This window comes from Engraulis encrasicolus, chromosome 3, assembly GCF_034702125.1.
Source record: "Engraulis encrasicolus isolate BLACKSEA-1 chromosome 3, IST_EnEncr_1.0, whole genome shotgun sequence".
Lineage (NCBI taxonomy): Eukaryota > Metazoa > Chordata > Actinopteri > Clupeiformes > Engraulidae > Engraulis > Engraulis encrasicolus.
The window spans coordinates 33,003,466-33,021,876 of record NC_085859.1 but is presented as its reverse complement, the minus strand read 5'-3'; the positions used below and the strand labels follow the sequence as shown (position 1 = coordinate 33,021,876).

At 45.5% G+C, this 18,411-nt stretch overlaps 1 protein-coding gene across 4 annotated transcripts in view; it reads left to right on the top strand.

Moving 5' to 3' along the window:
- The window catches only part of pdzd2 (PDZ domain containing 2), a 177,180-nt gene that overhangs the window by 63,561 nt on the left and 95,208 nt on the right, over positions 1 to 18,411 (top strand). The gene's annotated exons all lie outside the window — the stretch shown is intronic.

Here is an 18,411-nt window from a genome sequence, read left to right as displayed (position 1 = left end):
TTTACACTTAAAACGTGCCGTGTACATGTCATCGTTTGTTCGTTAGTTTGAAATCACAGACGTAACGACTTTGGCAGATCTGTCAGAACGCTGCCAAATGTAGGACACTGTAATTACATACTTTCCGGCGTAGAAACCGCTAAACGCCCGAAATGAGAAGTTGTAACATGCTGGTATTTAAAGTTGAAGAGTGAAGTGTCATCCCCTCTCGCTGTGGTTTCGCTAACCAACGATATTTTCCTCAAAGTTGATCCTAAGCAGGTGTCTTTGACAGGGATTGCAATTAGCTATGTGAAAGTATTCATTCATACGCGATATGAGGGACAGTGTTTGGCTTCATAACATTTCCCTTTATTGGGTTATGTGGTTAAGCAATGTCTTAGCTAGAAGTACATCTTCTTATCACTAATGCCTAATCTTATAGACAAGTAAACAATGGGGAAATGCGACCTAAACTCCAAGGAGCCAGAGAATTCTAGTCGAGCTTTTCCCTGACACACTTTCACTGCATAGGCTACATTATTGATTTGGTATCACGAGTTCCAATCTAAACAATATCCTACTTCAGGGCGTGTGGAGACTGACAAAATAAGCTCTCACTTATGTGAATATGAAGCACATAACCCATTTATTACAACACTGGTTTGGTTGTGTAATACATCTCTGCTTTATTTTTCCGGACTGGTTGTTGTTGACAAACTATGGCATTGACGCTCGCGCTCTTGGTTGATCGCTCGTGCTGATTAATGGAGGTTAATCCCATATTACCTCCTCACACATAGCCTGGCATTCAGAGACGTTGCTTAAAGCCTTGATTTGAATACGTGCTCTGCGTAAATAAACACTGTCTACAATGAAGCACTGTAGCAGGAATAGACTCTAGAATTTTGATATTCACAGCTGAAAATGCCAGACAGGATTCCTGAAACCTCTGCAGGGGAAATTGTGAACTTCTGAACTCTAATTGTAATGTGGTTGATAAGGGGGGTGGGGGAAGTTGAAAAACTCCATTGTATTTGCTTACTTGCGTTTATGAATCTAAACTTGGGGTGCGTGCACTTAGTTCAAAATGGGCCGGAACAGTCTTTGCACACAATGGACAGCTTAAAATATCCATCATGTATAATATGCCGTGTGTAGAGTATAGTGACTGGTTTGATGGTGGTACACACACACATACACACACACACACACACACACACACACACACACACACACACACACACACACACACACACACACACACACACACACACACACACACACACACACACACACACACACCAGTTTTCTCACGACGCCTCATTATGGGAAACGGGCTCTGCCAGGGATGCATGTTCTAATTATCCTCCAGTTACGCCGCCTTGAAAGGCCTTTGTGGGGGCTCGCCACTTGTCTGTGGTATATTATGCAAATTCACTTTGTTCTCACACATCACATCCATGCTCTCTTGGCTAGGGCTATGCCATGTAAATGCCCTGCCTTGTCCCTCTGCACTGCTCACTCACTCACTCACTCACTCAGCTCCCCCTCACCTCAATCACGGTGGCCTGGTGGATGGAAATGTCTCACAGTATAATTTGCGCCACTCGAGTCCCCACTATCTTAGGGGGTTGGGTTGAGGAGCCAGAGGAAGAGCTTGATTTCATGATTTCAGAGCCGTGCTGCTGAGTCAATGACAGTTTGGCCTGCCTCAGTGACTGCTAATCCAATGTTGATGTCTCGCCATGAACCACTGTAGTACTAGTAGTAGTATAGTGTGTGTGTGTGTGTGTGTGGGGTGGGGGGGGTGGGTTGATACACAACATGGAGAGATGAGCCGAGAGAAAGAGGGGAAAGAGACAAAAAAGGACAAAGAGACTGGGAGGATGGGAGAGGAGAGGAGAGGAGAGGAGAGACAGGGGCCCTGACAGTGTATGGAGAGCACAATGGAAGTAGGTTATGATTTGTGTGGGAGGAGAGCCATGCATGCAGTGTGTAAACGGAGAATGTAAGACTACTTATCAGTGAGTCACACTACTGTTGTGTCTGGTGTGGTGTCTGTGTGTGTGTGTGTGTGTGTGTGTGTGTGTGTGTGTGTGTGTGTGTGTGTGCGTGTGTGTGTGTGTGTGTGCGTGTGTGTCTGTGTGCGTGTGCGTGTGCGTTTGCGTGTGCGTTTGCGTGTGCGTGTGTGTGTGTGTGCGTGTGTGTGTATTTCTGCGCATCAATTGATGCTGGATTGGTCATTTTATTTATCATATTGTCTCAGCTCCTTCGTCTTTTTATCAGTGAGTGCATTGGTGAACAGGGGATGTGGATAACTAGCCAGGAGGAGAACACTGTTTTTACGGACCTTATGTTAATAAATACGAGAGAGAGAGAGAGGGAGAGAGAGAGAGAGAGAGAGAGAGAGAGAACATGACATGTCCCCAAAAGGAAGTTCCACAAAAAGTAGCCAAAAACGTCCCATCAGCATCAGCAGCAGCACTCGCTGTGGCACAATGTGTGGACAGCTCATCCATTGTGGCACCCTAAGCCCTATGCAGGTCACTATTCGGTGACACTAACAACCTGTGTGCCGCCACACGCCACGCCACTCTAGCCTTGTTTGTTTTAGCAGGCTAACTGGCTAACTAATAGAAGGTGGAGGGTAGGGAGAGGAGAGGAGCGGAGGGGAGGGGGTGATGGGGGTAGAGTTGAACCATCTGTCCCAAGGGAGAGCTTAGAGGCCCGGGCGGTGGCCAGGAGATAGCCCATAGCTCAGGCCGCTTGCTGGGGCTGTTTGGCCTGGATCCTCTGTGGTCTCCCAGTGCTGCTGGGCTTGGCGGCCATACAAACCCCCACCACCTTTTGAGATATGGTTTGTTGTTGACTCAGGCAAAATATCATGGTATTGAGATCATGACCTCTTGCCTTGCAATAATGGATTTTGTCATACTAAATAATGACGAGGTCAAGGCTCTTCTGTTTTTGCAATTGACTTGCCGGTAATCAATGTGGAATTCAGTGTCAATACATAGATCTCCAATAGGTTATGACAGGAGGGTATTTATTTATGGACGTGCACTCAGGGTTAACCTGCTGAACGTGTGTATCTATAGACACGGAGCACATGTTGACCTTTTCTTTCTATTCCACTACAATACATTTTGTTAGATGCAGTGAAGTATACGTATGAATGGCCATCCGAGTACTTTGCTCGTGAATGTGCGTTATTTCCCTTTTGAGGGGAAAACAAACCGAATGTCTCATAAACGTACATGCTACATCGGCTAGCCTAAATGAACACAGTCCATGCTTCAGCCACGGCTGTTTGGCTTTATGATTTAAACAGCCGACAACACAACACATCTTTGGCATGTTGAGCATGAACAACGCTAGTCTACAGGTCCTTGTCCTTTGTTTATTCTTCCCCAACACCACCAATTGACTTGCATTGGCTTTTCCCCCAATGTTTTCCCCCAAAAAGGGGCATAACGCACATGGCACACATCAAGGCGTTTATGCGTATAGTGCAGCTGGCTTACCGAGCAGCTTTCGAATGCTGACTTTAGCTCGGGTGGCATGGGCATGTGTGCTACATGCACCTGTGTCTACAATATAACTTATGTCTGCCTGGTGGTGCACAAGGTCCATAGTTGGTTGACCACTCAAGCAGTTTGCATGTGTGCTCCAACGGGTTGTCTTTCTTTACATTTAAATCTTAGCTAGGCCTAGGCGTAGAGGCTCTCCCAGTCACTGGCGGCCATACAGCCATAAACCACAGAGACTCTGAAAAAAAGAAAAAGACATAAAAAGGGTTTCTGCGATTCCCTCTGGGCTTTCCCTTCTGCAGTTAAACTGTACACATACACTGAAAAAGTGACTACAGCAACCACAGCACTGGAAGTCATTATTTCTCCATGGAGAGACTGCAAATAATGGAACAAAATGGAGAACAAAAGATATATGAGAAGTTGAAATAAAGTTAACTGATGGTAATGAACTATGACGCCATTCACCAATAAACAATTTAATATTATAGATCAGAAAGAAACTTACAGTCACACTCAAACAGACTTGATACCACATCGTCTGCAAACATACTGTATGTAATTACACGTTTGTCGACACCAACATTTCTTCAATGAGTCTGCCCACTGGAGCAATTTGCCTTCTGTCATTGGATAACATTAAATGAACATAAAGTCACGGACACCGGCGTACGCCTGGTCTGGATGAAAATAAAATGTCCATTGTGACAGGTGCATTTTAGCACCCTGAATGGGGATATTTTTAAAAACAAACTTTTGAAATGTGCATTCCAAAATATATGTTTTAAAAAAATATCTATACATACGTGTAAACTGCTTCTTAGTCAGCTGAGAAGGTGGCCATTCCTTTGCCCTGTTCCTGTTGTCATTTGTTTTTTCTGTTGGGACTCTATTGTATTGGTGCACTCTCAGCAGCAGGTGGTGATGGGAGGATGAGAGGAGCAGGAGGAGGGGGGAAGGTGGGTGTTGTTGGAATTTAAAGAGGCTAAATGGCAATAATAAAGGAAGGATGCAGACTCATGAGAGCACTAGGAAGTCCACTGTGTCCGCCGACCCGCAGGACTGGGAAATGAGGTGTTGGGTGGCGATGACAGCTGAGCAGCTGAGGGGGGGTTATTGTTATTTGTGTGTGTGTGTGTGTGTGTGTGTGTGTGTGTGTGTGTGTGTGTGTGTGTGTGTGTGTGTGTGTGTGTAGGGGGGGTTGTCTGACTTATGCAAGCACATTCAGTTGGACTCATTCTCCTCTGGGACTTTTTTGTGGTGGGTGGATTGGAAGGTGGAGGTGGGCCCATTTTTCCCCATTCTTTTTTTGGTGTGTGTGTTGTTTTTTCTATCGCAGCGCGGTGCTTGTTTTAAGTGTAGAGTGCTGAGAGAGGTAGTTCCTCTGTCTCCTTCCCCGCCGACCCTCTGGAATGTTTTTCCTCCACACGTCTCTCGTGTGGTGCTCTCCTCTCCTCTGGGCCCCGGGAAAAAGGAGACGAATAGGAGCGGGACTCTCTAAAAACACACCATTTCATCCAGGACTATCAAATAAAACTCATATTAGAAGTTTTTCAAGATCTTGGATGTTAACCCTCACACTGTCCTGAGGAGAGGTTGTGGAATTCGTGTTGCCCTGAACATCTCGTTCCCTGAGCTGTGCCTCTCGTGCACGACTGCATACGACGCGAACCAAGCCCATCTGTGTGAAATGAAGTGTTTTTAGAGAGTCCCGAGATGGAGTGGCCCCTGAAAACCTGCATACGTCCAGTCCACAGCCTGGAGGGACACATACTTACAGGGAAATGTGAGTGAGGGGGTACTTTTCCTGCCGCCAGGTTGTGTAAAGGATCAGGCCTCACAAACATATCCCCACCCAAACACATCCACACCCACTGGCTTATCAACCTCCCTCTCAGGCTATTATTGTAGGGACCAATAGCAGTGGAAGTGATTGTATTAATGGCACATGGCCACAGTCCTACGATCATCCATGTCCAATGGTGTTCCATTTACACCAAGGCTTCACCTGGTGAAGTTATGACTGCATACATAGATAAAGTCCGCCTCCCTTTTGTCTGTGTAAGCAAATCGACTTACATGTTCCCTATATTTGTTATGTTTTAACATTAATCTAATTTTGCCTCGGAATGTGTCTTACCACCCAGCCACTTGTAGACTTGGCTAATGCTTCATGCGGTCCACAGCTGGGTGGAGACACAGAGGGATCTACTCTACAGGGCGATGCTCCATTCCCCAAGCCAGGTGTTTCAGAATGGGCCTTCTCAAATTCAACCATTCCTGCCCAAGCAAAACTACCCCACCCCGAGTGCAGAACTGCAGTACAGATTAATGATGTGTGATCTCCAAAGTTTTTAAAGCAATCATGCCACAGTACTGAGAGCACTGTGTACCTCAGTGTACCAAGTAATGAAGTAAATTGTTCTTTGGGATAGTGTATTAAGCTGTGAAGAACCGCCTCAGTTGACTCTGAGATGTGCTGAGGTGTGCAGAGTTCAATTTAAGTGTAACTTGATTTTGATTTACAGCTTGTGCACAGAAACACAGACCCACGTATGCGCACGCCATAGTGACCGCTCCACTTGGTTTATTTGCTTTGCTTCTACATCCCTCTCTAATCTTCTCCCTTTGCCAGTCATGCTCACGGGGTCATGGACTTGCCAGCACTTTCTCTGCCAGTCGTGCCTCTCGGATTTGCAGTGTACTGAGAACGACCGTAAAGCTTTCCCTCTTTTCTACCAGCACCTCCACCCCTCCACCACCATGCACAGCACATGCTTGCATTGTTAGTTCGACACCCGGAGAGTCAAATTTAACGCCCTTAGTGTTGATTCTGCTCTCTAGCAGGTGAATTAACACTGCAGAATGCACTGCAGAAACACCGGCACAACTGAAAACTCTCCTTGGGCCTTGAATCCACACATTGCACCCCCACCCCTCCTCACTACTTACGAAAAAAGCTTTGTAATTCCAAAACTTTCAGGGGAAAGGGGGAAGGTCCCCCGCCAGAGGAAAACAAAAGGCTCATTTACCCCATTTCTTTTCTTTTGCTTTCTTTTCTTTTTCATCTCCTTCTTTCTTCTGCTCCTTTCTCCTGTCTTCATTCCTGGCTCTCTCTCAGTCTAGATAATTGAGGTCAGGGGGTCGTGGTTATCGTTCCCTTTTGCGGGGCGGGCCTTTGATTGTGGCGGTGGGAGGTAGGCTATAATACAGTTGTATGTAGATGGAGGAGATGGGGATCTCAAGGTGATGACAGCCGACCTCCAGCAATCTAACGCTACACTACACATAAAGCAATAGGAGAGGAGATGTACATAATAAAGAGAGGGGAGTGGAGGAGAGGAGAGCAGAGCAGGGAGCAACGTAGAGAAGAAAAAGAGGAGAGGAAGAGAGAAGAGAGTAGGAGAGGAGAGAGAAGAAGAGGAGAGGAGAGGATTGGAGAGGAGAGGAGAAGACTGCAAATAATAGAACAAAATGGGGAACAAAAAGTATGAGAAGTTGAAACAAAGTTAACTGAGAGGAGGAGAGGACAGAAGAGCAGGGAGCAACGGGGAGAAGAAAAAGAGAAGGAGAGGAGAGGACAGGACAGGAGAGGAGGACAGGAGAGCAGAGCAACAACAGAGAGAAGAAAAAGAGGGGAGGAGAGGAGAGGAGGAAATAAGGTCAGTGAAGAGGAGGGGAGAGGAGAAATGAGGCCAGGAGCAGAGGAGATAAGAAAAGAAGCAGAGAGGAGAGGAGAAGCCAGGTGAGAGTAGGTGAGAGGAGAAAAGAAAAGAGAGGAGAGGAAAGCAGATGCCAGAAGAGAAGACTGTTGAGGAAAGGAGAGGAGAAGAGAGGAGTGTTGAAGATAGGACAGTAGAGTAGAGAAGCCAGACGAGAGGAGGGGGAGAGCAATCCAGAGGCCTGGACAGGAGAGGAGAAGAGGGGAGAGGAGAGGAGAGGAAGGGAAGAACAGAGGATGAGGAGGGGAGCGGATCGACGAGGCCAGAGAGGAGCCCAAGCGAGACGGGGCCAAGGCAAGCCAAGGGCCCCCCAGGCTGTTATTCAGAGGCCCATGCTGGAGGTCCACTTTTCACAAGTGTGCAGTCAATGTGCAGTTCTCAGTCACGGAACACGTGCCTTAAAAAGGGGGGTGAACCTTTATCCAATTCTGCTACCCCCTGTAATCTTCAATCTGCACAGTGTGTGTGCTTCTCAACTGGAAAAGATTTTCGAGATTGGTGTGATCTTTTTCTACTCCTCCACCACCCACCTCCTTCTCTTCTCTCTTTTCTTTTTCCCTTTTTCTTCTTCATCTCTCTATTCGTTCACTTTTAGACCTCAGCTGGAGTAAAGACCAACACACTGTCAGCTAGGCTGGGGGATATGGGAGCAATTTCTCCGGAGATGTTCTCACAACACGATCCAAAAAAAGAGCAGACAGATGTTCCCTCAAGTGTTTGAACTCTCAGGGTTAAAATTTTAAACTGTTTTGTTTAAACCGATTATATCCAGAGATTAGCATTAGTTTCGACACAATTGTTATTCCCTGCTACAATTTGTAAGGACCTTAACTGGTTGAATATCGTTTGTTTTTCTTGGTCAGGGCTGAGTTGTGCAATCAATGCGGGTCTTTGTCTGTGGGATGTCACACATGCAATAAATAAGCCTACTGTATTGGTCATTGCAGTATAAACTGTCTACTCTTAGGAGACTGCAGTGGAAATACATAAACCTGTTTGTGAGGATTGTGGGGAAACTTTCATGGCATTCAAGGGCATGGACAATATGTTTCCTTTTTACCTTGTGTACTTTGCACGCTTATGAACCTCTGGATTTTGCAAGTATACTCTTGTGCATTCTCACACACTCCATATGGGAGTTGGTCGGCCAGAGGGGGCATGTTGGAAAAGCAATGCTTCCCTTTTCCACATCACTCTTGTCTCCCACCCGGCCCCTCGGGCAAATCAGATTTCATCACTGGTGTGACCATACAAACCGTCAGAAAGCATGTGAGTGAGTGAGGGGGAGGGGTTGGGGCTGGGACTGTGGCTGATTTTCGGTCCAGGCCAGGGGTACCTGCTATCAGGGATCTTTCTGTGTCGACCCCCTGTTATGTTAGCCAGCTCTCCATCACAGGCAGGTCAGTGCTCTCTTACTGTACCTCCAGCTCGTATTCCCGTCTCACTTTGCAGTTAAGGTCCATATGATTCAAGTGAATGTACAGAAAACACAGAACATTTGTCATTTGCACATGATGGATATGCTGGTAGATACTTGAAGATTGAAACATGTCCCTACATTGTCTACTACACTACCTCCACCACCACCTCCTCCACCTCTACTTTCAGTCCTCAGGGAGCCAAGGCAGGAACCTTAACCCCCCCTGGCAGTGTCCCTGGGGTGGGGTGGTATGGAGGTGGGCTTCCTGTGGCGGAGGCCTGGAGCCCCGGAGGCACCTAGGTGCGGCCTCTTTCTTCCCCCTTGTCTGGAGCTCAGCATTGGGCTGCATGATGTGAAGAATAGGCATAGCAGGTGTCGTAGCACTAGCACCAAACTGTGTCCACTTTCTGGCTTTAGCTTTATTTCTACATTTCTTTTATTTCATTCTTTCTTTTTTGTCTTTTCTTTCTTTCTTTCTTTCTTTCTTTCTTTCTTTCTTTCTTTCTTTCTTTCTTTCTTTCTTTCTTTCTTTCTTTCTTTCTTTCTTTCTTTCTTTCTTTCTTTCTTTCTTTCTTTCTTTCTCTGTCATTACTTGTTTTTCTGCATCTCTCTCTTTCTCTCTCTCTCTCTCTCTCTCTCTCTCTCTCTCTCTCTCTCTCTCTCTCTTGCTCTCTCTCCTTCCCACTCTCTCTCTCTCTCTCACTCTCTCTCTCCATGCCCAGTGCTCAGTTTCTCTGCTGCACTTGTAGTTACACGAAGTTCTAGAGAATGACAAAGTCGAGTGAGGTCAAAGGTTGAGCCTTTCCAACTGTGAAGTGCACAGTCCCAGTCTCAGATGTTAAAAAAACACCCCAGCTGGTGTGACATTAGTGCAGGGGTGGGGAACCTTTTTCATTTGAGAGGTCACTTCAAATTCATCAGAGGGCCGTTAAAGTCCTCAGAGGGCTGTACTATGAACACAAACCAGGATTTCCCCCTGCACTTAAGGCCAATATTGAAAGCAGCCACCTTTAAAACAGTCCCCACCTTCTTTAGGTCCCCTGAATGTAACTTAATTGTATTGCAAATGTATTTTCTAAGATTCCTCAACAAAATATGTCATATTTCATGTGAAGCTGCATAACATTAAAATTATGTGGGGGGCCGGATAAGATGGCCTCAAGGGCCGTAAACTGCCCTCGAGACCTACTGTAGGTTCCCCACCCCTGCATTAGTGTAATGCTGTGCTCCAGCCTGTCTGAAGGAAAGCTGCCAGTCTCCATTCACACATGCTTATGCTCATAAGAAATTAGAGATGCACCGGATCCTGCCGGATTCTGGATCCACTGCCATTATCCTGCCGGATCCGGAACCGGATCTTGGATCCGGTGCATCTCCATAAAAAATATCCCATGCTGTATCGAATACCCCCCTACCTGCAAAGACATAACATACACACACATACACTTTCACACGTTGTGTACCACATGCACGCAAGCACGCGCGCACACACACACATACACATCCACACTTACCCAATTGACATTTGCACAACTACACTCACACACAATACCCAGGTGCTGGTGTCCATATCTGTGCAAGCTTCCACATGTGCTGCCTGTCTGTCTGGGTTGTTTACACCCAGATGGCCGTGGGCCATGGGAATGAACGGACAGGAAGTGGAGGAGAGACCATATTGACGGGATGGGGGGTGGGGGGGTGGGGGGGGCAAGCACACAGTCAGGCGGGCTGCCCTCCATAAGCGCCTGTGTGTGTGTGTGTGTGTGTGTGTGTGTGTGTGTGTGTGTGTGTGTGTGTGTGTGTGTGTGTGTGTGTGTGTGTGTGTGTGTGTGTGTGTGTGTTTGCGCTTGCTGGGCATGTGGCGAGCCCTCCATAAGCTCCTGTGTGCGTTTGTCAGAGTGTGAGCCACTTTACTCTCCTCTCTCTCTTTCGTCCCAGAAGCCGGACCCAAAAGCAAACATGAGATCATCTAGTCTTGCAGAGCTGAGGAATTCCTTGTGCTTGAGCGATGGTTATCGTGCATGTGTGTCTGTGTGCGCACGTGTGTGTGTGTGTGTGTGTGTGTGTGTGTGTGTGTGTGTGTGTGTGTGTGTGCGCACGTGTGTATGTGTGTGTCTGTGTGCGCACGTGTGTGTGTGTGTGGATGCGGGTGCATGCATGGGTGACTGCATGAGTTAATGTTTGTTTGTGTGTATATATGTGTTTCTCTGTGTGATGCGAGTGGTGTGTGTGTGTGTGTGTGTGTCTGTGTGTGTGTGTCTGTGTCTGTGTGTGTGTGTGTGTGTGTGTGTGTGTGTGTGTGTGTGTGTGTGTGTGTGTGTGTGTGTGTGTGTGTGTGTGTGTGTGCGTGTGTGTGTGTGTTTGGGGGGTGCAGATATGTGTCTGTATGTGTCTGTGTGTTCGAATGTACACGTGTGTGAGCATGCATGTGCATTTGCTATTCAATGTGTGTGCTTAAGCTAAAGGGATGTGTGTGTGTGTGCGCGTGTGCGTGTGCGTGTGTGTGTGTGTGTGTGTGTGTGTGTGTGTGTGTGTGTGTGTGTGTGTGTGTGTGTGTGTGCGCGCATGTGTGCGCGCATGTGTGCGCGCATGTGTGCGCATTCTTCTCGACATTCCTTAGCCTTCAGCCCCCATAGTGTGTCACATAGTGTGTGTGTGGGTTTCAGGCATGGCTGTCAAGTGTGTGTGTGTGAGTGTGTGTGTGTGTGTGTGTGTGTGTGTGTGTGTGTGTCCAGATTATGAGCACATTTTTAAGCCCTCATTTCCATGTGGCCCACACAAGGCCAAACCATTGTGGATCAGCCATCCCCCAGCCCCAACCCGGACCCCCTACAACCGTCCCCAGACTGTCTCTCTGCTTCACTCCCCACACCCCCAGCCTCCAATCTTCAGCCTCCAGCCCCCAACCCCAAATCAGGACCCCCCCCAAACACATACACACACACACACAATCCTTCCCAACCTCACTGCCTCACTCCCCTCCAGCTTCCAGCCTCCAACACCCAATCTTCTATCTCCCATCCCAGACCTCCACAACCCTCCCCAGCCTCATTCCACTCTTCCCTCCCTCACTAACAGCCCCCAGCCCTCTGCCCCAAACCCCAGCTCCGTACTCCACTCTCCACTGTGAGAAGTCGCGTGCGTCTTGGTCTTGGAGACAGGAGCTGAAGGCTGCCTGTGTCCCATTTGTCCCCACTCACATTTCACTCGCACTTCCCTGTGGAAACACGCTACGCTACGCTACTAGGGGGGAAAGCCAAGTGGAAATGTGGTGGAAATGGGGAAGGTCCCGAAGTGTTGATTGCTTAAGATGGGAGTGCGGAAGAGAAGAGTGATGATGTGATGAGGGGAAAAGAGAGAGGGAATGAGAGCGGGGTGAGGTGAGAGAGCCTGAACTAGCTAGCTCAGGGTGTTTGAGGTTTTTTTTAACAGGCTCTCATTAGCTTTTTTTTCACTGGCCCAGAATTCCTCAGTGTTTTGGTCGCCAGATCACCCTGAGATCGCGTTTGTTTTCTTGCACTGGTGTTTGGGTGTTTTATCTGATGCTGGCGCGGCTGCTCTTTCTGTCTTTTAGTTGTGTTATGGTGTGTGTGTGTGTGTGTGTGTGTGTGTGTGTGTGTGTGTGTGTGTGTGTGTGTGTGTGTGTGTGTGTCCAGATTATGAGCACATTTTTGTGGTGGTGGTTGGGTGGGGGGTTAAGGGTTAGTCCGTGGGTCTCCCTTTCGATCAGCTGCATGGGTGACCTCACTCGTGTCCGGGGGTAATGGTGAACATGTGTCTCCGCGTGCCTTGGTCACACCACTCTGCCCTGGTGGTCTCTGCAGCAGGGGCTCCTGAGTACCAGTCTCTGCCAGGGCTTAGGGAGCTGACAGTTAATCTTTCAGTTTCACTTTGTTCCGTTTGCCAATTTCTATTCTACTAATGTGAATTTGGAATGTTTGTAATGTACAGACGGTTGTGATGTACCTTGAGTTTCTTTTTTAGAGCTTTTTTGGGGAGTTTTATGACTTTACTGGGATAGGATGGTGCAGCGTGACAGGAGATAAGTAAATGGTAGAGAGAGAGATGGGGAAGGATTAGGAAATAACCTCTGGGCGGACTTGAACCTTAGCCCACAGAACCACGGCGTGTCCCCTTGATTTTCCAGTGGGCTTGTCACTGTTTCATTATTTAATAGGTTAATTTGTCTGGTTCCTTTGCCTTGTAGTTACAAAGCCCGAATTGGGTACACTCTAACGCGGTCAGCACACAGTATTTAATCTTAATGTATACATGCAGTATTTAATCTTGCACAGACTTCCGCATGTCCCGCCTGAAACCATTGGATTCTCAGTGGAACTGTGTAGATAGTAGGGCATCTTCCTCCTTCGCTTAGGCCTATGCCTTTTTCTCCTGTAAGTCAATGGACTCAAAGCATGTTTGGTTCCTCTTACTGTAGTGTTTCTCAACGGGGGCTCTCTACAGTCCCCTAGGGGGCTTTAGGGATCCCTAGGGGGGCATTGAGAAGAACACAGCTCAGAGGGGGTGGTGCTTAGTTGCCATTGGTGGGGCATTAGTACATTTTCTTTTTTAATAGCAAGGGGGGAGTTGTCGGGCTTGTGAAGAGGTAAAGGGGGCATTGGGAGGCTTATGATGAGGTCCAGGTTGTTTATTAAAACAAGTAGAGTCTACTGTCTCGTTAAGAAGCCTGAATCAGACATACAGTATATTTACATGGTCAACATACATGGGTTCAACATTTTTGTTTTCCCCTGACTGTGCGTACAAACTAATTGCGTACAACTCAACCTCTGATTTTTGGAAACCGCTGTCGGCAAAAAAATAGCTCACGTGGTTGGCTGCTAGTGTCTTGCCCCTCCTCACAATATTGTGTTTACAAACACTGTGAACCCATGTATACAGAGCTCTCTCCTGTCTGAAAGCATTGGATTCTAAATAGAACTCTAGATAGTAGTATGCACATACACGTCTTTCTCTTTTTTGTCTTCTGAAAGTCGATCGAATCACAGCATTTCTGTTACTGTTCGGTATCCCGGAAGCGCCTACCTCTGTCCTGTCTGAAAGCTTTGGATTCTCAGTAGAATTCTAGATTCTATGCCTTTTGTTTCCTTCTTAAAGTCGATGGAATCAGTCAAAGCATGTGTGTTAAAGGGTTGCAGACCCGGAGGCACGCGGGCCAATGCCCCCGGTGCTAAGATGTGAGACGTGAGGGGCATGCTGCCGACAGGATTCCTGTCTAATCTCTCTATTCCCACAAGGGAATCTAATCTCCGTAGAGAGGCCCTGGCTACTATGCCCAGCATTTATAAGATACAGAGGCAGAGAGAGAGAGAGACATACAGGAACGTTCCGGAAAAGAGATAAGGTCTTTTATGTAACTGTGCCCAGACCACGCCAGTGCAGACCACAGTCCCATCTGACAGAAAGCTAGCTCACGCATCTGTATGAATTTCTTTTTTTTTTTCTCCTTTGCTCCTGGACGGTCCAGACACGATACGAGAGCAGATGGGTCTTCCGATATCCGCCACGTGTAGACCCACCCATTCTGAAAGCAAAAAAACAAAACAAGGACCCGGGATTTTCCTACGTGGCTTGGATAAAACTCATAACATGTTGTTGTTAATTAGGATGCTTAAAAATAGGCCCACTGGAAAAAAAACAATACGCTGACAAAGCTACTCTCTATGCTAGGCTGTGCTAATGCAGGGAATACAGTACAGCAGGGTGTTGTTGTTCCATATGTAATTTATTTAAGATGCTCTCAAGTTTTATGTTGGTGAGCCCAAGTTTTATGTTGCTTGAAAATATTTCCTCCTTGTTATTGTAAAAGTGTTAGCGTTATATATGCGAGGTCCGACCCGAATTCTCTCTAAATTCTCTTCTGCCGGCCTGCCATAAATATTTGTAATTGTATAATAACCCATAGTTTCCTTTGTCCTTGGGAGTATTTGTTTTGCAGTAACTTCATTTCCGGCCATATAATGGATCTGCATCTCAATGTACTTTGTTTTACCCTTGGGGCGTTTTGGGCAAACATTTAGGATACTGCATGGACAATATAGTGATCAAAATGTCTCATTTAATACAGAAACTTAAACATAATACAAAACCACTCATGTGTACATAGAAAAGGGCATAGACTTACACATGCATGCTTGTACATGCACGTGTGTCTCTTTATCTCTCTCTCTCTCTCTCTCTCTCTCTCTCTCTCTCTCTCTCTCTCTCTCACACACACACACACACACACAATGTGTCAATAATGCTTCACATCATGTAGTAAGGTAAGCGTACCCATTAAGCCCACCAAAATCTATCATCTTCACATATTTTTTTTGTGAAATAATTTGTTAAATAGTAAGATTTACCTCTCTTCTCAATGTTTGTCACTGAGTTGATAAATATTTCAAAGTACAATATGAAGATTTTTTACGAGAAAAGTGAAAAGTCTGAATGGGCTTAAATGGTACCATTGGTACCATTTAAGCCCACTTGTGTTCCAAATAAGCTCATATAGTTATTTCTCTATCAAAATACCTGGTGAGGTGTGTGAATTGAGTTTAAACAGTGTAGCCTACATGGCATAAATGGTTTCAGATCAAAAATGTAAGATTTGCTAAAAAAAATAATGCATAAAACCTAATTAAATATTACGGCATCTCTTACTTCATATACTTCATAAAATTCTTCATCCAAACAGAGAAATTTATTTTTTCTTATTGATTATTGTTAGTTCATTACATTACACCTTTTTAACCAACAACTTGAGATTGTACAGCACTTTTTATGTCCCTCAAAGACATTTTTGGTTAGCATGCATGCCAGCTTGCATGCATTTCAATGGGCTGTACCATTTAAGCCCACCTAGTACCCATTAAGCCCGCCTATACAAAAAGCTATTTTATGGAAATAATCAGCTCCACAAAACATTTTATGATGCATTTCTTTCAAGATCAATGCCAAACAAACTGGAATATGCTTAGAATTCATACCTAACCACCTTAAGTCTTACGGCAGAATAAGATAAAGATGGTGTGTGGTTGTATCAAGAGAATATCAGCGTTTGCTCGCTCATAAAACACATCTTTCCATTTGAAGGGAAATGCTATAATTTGGCAAAACACTGGACGTTTATATATAAAAATCATTACATTTACCTCTTAGTTCACTAAATATGAAAGTATTTTCAAAATATTTGACTTAAACTAGCTGAAATTCTATGATTTCTGACATGTCCCAAAACAGCAAAGTTTTGAGGCAACTTCTTGTCAGTAGTCCTGAGACTGGATTCACTTGGACGGGGATAACTCGACGATAAAAAATGTGATTTGTTTGCAATAAAAAACATTTTGTCAGTTACTAAACCCTTTAATTGGATAGGGTGATGAACAACAAAATTCACCTTTTCCCTTTCTTTAAATTGACCTCAAAGTTGAAAGTGGGCTTAAAGGGTACATGGGCTTAATGGGTACGCTTACCTTACATGCCTACATGTGCTGCTGTAAGGATGTGTACTTCTTGAAGTGTTTTTTAAAAGAGCACTGTAAAGACATGACACCCATGGGCTATAGATGATTTCCCACTCGCCGGATGAAAAGAGGAGAATGGGACTTAAAGGAACCTGGCATAAATGGGTCAGAGTCTTGTCATTTCTAGCGCTATACTGTATGATGTGATGGGGGAAATAAACAGGAAAGTGAACAGTCATGAAAAAACAGCAGCTCTTAGGCTTACATTTCCGCTCTCCGAACGCTGATGAAAGCTCATCAGTTTTACAAGGAATCTGACGCGGAGGCTGTGGTTTTTATCGCGCCTCTTTTCTGGGCCTGATTAGGCTCTACTGTCTCGCCTGATGTTGCCAACAGTGGGCTACTTTTGCTGAACAACAAAGCAGCTTTGTAGCACGTAAGAAATTGGTATGGTATTCCATATCATGTCATAGCTTAAAAATTCAACTTAATCGAGGAATTCGTGGACTTTGATCAACAAAGCAGAATGCAAGCCTGACCTGTCCTGGTTGACAACAAATACTGAACATAATACATTCCCGTCTGTACTGGTTAAAACAAATGAATCAGCTGATTATCACTTTGGACTTGCAAGTACATGAGGTGCCAAAGAGCACTGGGATTTTTCAAGCATGCTCCAAAGAGAAAATAAAAACATGTTTGTCCTGAAATATTCCCTGTGATCATGAACTCTCAAATACAGGCTTGGATCTACCCTGTCTTGCCTTCTTATTTGCTCAAGTCATCGTGGGCCGTGCGTGTGCTACATGTCTGTCCGAGCCAGCAGTGCTTTCTCATTAGTAGACACCAAAGCGTAGGCCAGGCCTGGGCAAGACCACTGGGGCCTCCCCGTGACTGTCGCAGGGTATAATTTGGAACATGGTGTTTTGGCACGCTGGCCCTTCTTACAAAATGGCACTTCCTCAAAAAACAAAGCTGTTCGTCGTGACTGATAAACGCATACTGCCAATTTGCTGAATGGAGTTGAGACTGGAGTGAGGTCATTTGGGACATGAAACAATGTTAAGTATGCTGTGTCTCTTTCACAACGACACTTCTTCTAAGAAATGTGTTTGTGACTCATAAAATGCACACTGCCATTCTATTGGATGTAGATGACTAGAGTGACGTCACTTGTGACATGAAACGATGTTAATCATGTGTGATTACATGTTGTTTTCTGATGCATACATTCTCCTCTTGAAGGTGTAGTTATGACAGTCAGATTGTGTCAAAGTTGGGAGAGACTTGAAACCTTGACACTCCGGTTGTTTGTTGTTAACCGCTGAAAATAGGTTTATTGATACCCATAGTTGCTGTTATGGAATCGTAAACGTATATGGAGGGAGGCACAGATGTTTGCCAGCCATAGACAAGTTGGGAGATACATGATGAAGGAAGTGAGTGGGCAGAGAGAAATGGGGAAGGGTCGGCAAAGGACCCAGGCCGGGAGTCGAACCCGGGTCGGCCGCATAGCAAACGAGTACCCTACCATTTGCGCCACGGTAGGGCTGATGACATGGTTTCTAAACACAGATTAGAGGATGCCTCTATTTGCGGTCCTGCTACCTGTTTGACACAGATGCAGTACAGCCAGAACAATGGAGATACATACTGTACCTACATACATACAGTTTGTGGAGGAAATGGTCTTCAAGTATATAAAAAGGAGAAAAAGACCTTTATAGGTCAGTGTTGATGTATGACCAGTGAAGTGCAGTACATGTAGTTGAGTTAGATAACACGCCCTATATGGCAAGTTGTCGTCAATTTAGGAGTGAGATTTATCTCTGCAGCATATTCACAAAGTAACAAAGTGAATAAAAGTCCATGAAAGGTCTTGTGTGCACAAGCTTTGAGAAAAACAGGACGCAGGCATGTGGCAGGAGAACGTGACCGAGGAATGAATGATCGGAGAACACTTGTAGCGCCCCCTAGCCGTTATCAAGTGCTAAAAGGACGAACCCCAGGTTCCTGTGATAGCCTGGATAAATATTTAAAGTTTGTTTCCTCCCTTAGTTAAGGTGTCTATTAAATATCTACCGCTATTTACCTTTACCAAGTGCCCTTGTATAGAGCTCCTAGACATGAACACTTACACCTCAGTAAATATACCATTAAACACACAAGTCAGTATTATATTTATAGTGGTTTATAGTGAATTTGAAAATAGTACTTAAATTGAAAACAAAACAAAAGTTATGGTTAATAATACAAAATAATAATAAACCCAAAATATGTATTCCTTG